Consider the following 1,524-nt stretch of genomic DNA (forward strand, 5'->3'; position numbering starts at 1 on the left):
TAAATATAGCTGGCAGGGAGGGTGGCATAGAGCTGAATATAGCTGGCAGGGAGGGTGACATAGAGCTGAATATAGCTGTCAGGAAGGGTGACATAGAGCTAAATATAGCTGGCAGGGAGGGTGGCATAGAGCTGAATATAGCTGTCAGGAAGGGTGACATAGAGCTAAATATAGCTGGCAGGGAGGGTGGCATAGAGCTGAATATAGGTGGCAGGAAGGGTGACATAGAGCTAAATATAGCTGGCAGGAAGGGTGACATAGAGCTGAATATAGGTAGCAGGTAGGATGCAATAGAGCAGAATATAGGCGGTAGGGAGGGTGAAATAGAGCTGAATATAGCTGGTAGTGAGGGTGACATCAGTGGTGCAAGTAGAAATATTTTCTTATGGGTACTGAGTGATGAAACATGGGCGTGGTCATGTGTTGTGATGGGGCGTGGCCACATGCTGCTAGTGGGAGTGACTACATGACACTAGCGGCATGGCCATATGACAAAGCCCCTTTTTGGGGGGATTATGGAGGCAAGGCTTAAAATATATAGTAATGCCTCCAGTATAATAGAAATATAGTAATGCCCCCAATTCAGGGTCAGACTGGCCCACAAGGGTACCAGGGAAACCACCGGTAGGCCCCACTGCTTGAGTGCCCACTCCTTCCTCTAGGGATCAGGTTCCAGACTATGCACTTGTATTATACGTGGTAGATATGTTGCATTACACTGCACTAGACTATTGTTTATTTCAAGCCTCTGTGGAGGCTGGCCACACCCCTAAGTATGGGCCCTTATCACAGCATTCCCCCGGTGGGCCCTTCATGCCCCAGTCCGACATTGCCCCAATTTATAACAATATATAGTAATGCCTCCATTATAACAGGAAAATACAGCCACTGTCGCACTCCCAGTAACCCTGACAAAGTGGGAGGAGCCGTCATGCTGCCAAGCACCATGGTCTTGTTGCTTTGTGGCACATTATAATTGTGGCAATGGCAAAGTGTGTGGCAGGAGGTACTGAGTACCCGCTGCCAAATTCTTAAGGGTACTCCGTACCCAAGCAAACCCGCATACTTGCACCACTGGGTGACATAGAGCTGAATATAGCTGGCAGGTAGGATGCCATAGAGCTGAATATAGCTGGCAGGGAGGGTGACATAGAGTTGAATAGAGGTGGCAGTGAGGGTGAAATAGAGCTGAATATAGCCGGCAGTGAGGGTGACATAGAGTTGAATATAGGTGGCAGGTAGGGTGCCATAGAGCTGAATATAGCTGGCAGGTAGGGTGCCATAGAGCTGAATATAGCCGGCAGTGAGGGTGAAATAGAGCTGAATATAGGTAGCAGGGAGGGTGATGATAAAGCTAAATATTTATCTTATATAAAACCCTTTATGAGGTCTAAGAACACTGTACGCTATTTACGTATGGAGTACCATAAGGGTACGCTCGTTGCGTAACAATCGCTTAGCCGTGGTCGAGACGCTCAAGCGTCACGTTCGCTCACGGCAAAGAGATCACAGGCAGGCACGCTA

This window comes from Pseudophryne corroboree, chromosome 4 (assembly GCF_028390025.1).
Source record: "Pseudophryne corroboree isolate aPseCor3 chromosome 4, aPseCor3.hap2, whole genome shotgun sequence".
Classification (NCBI taxonomy): Eukaryota; Metazoa; Chordata; class Amphibia; order Anura; family Myobatrachidae; genus Pseudophryne; species Pseudophryne corroboree.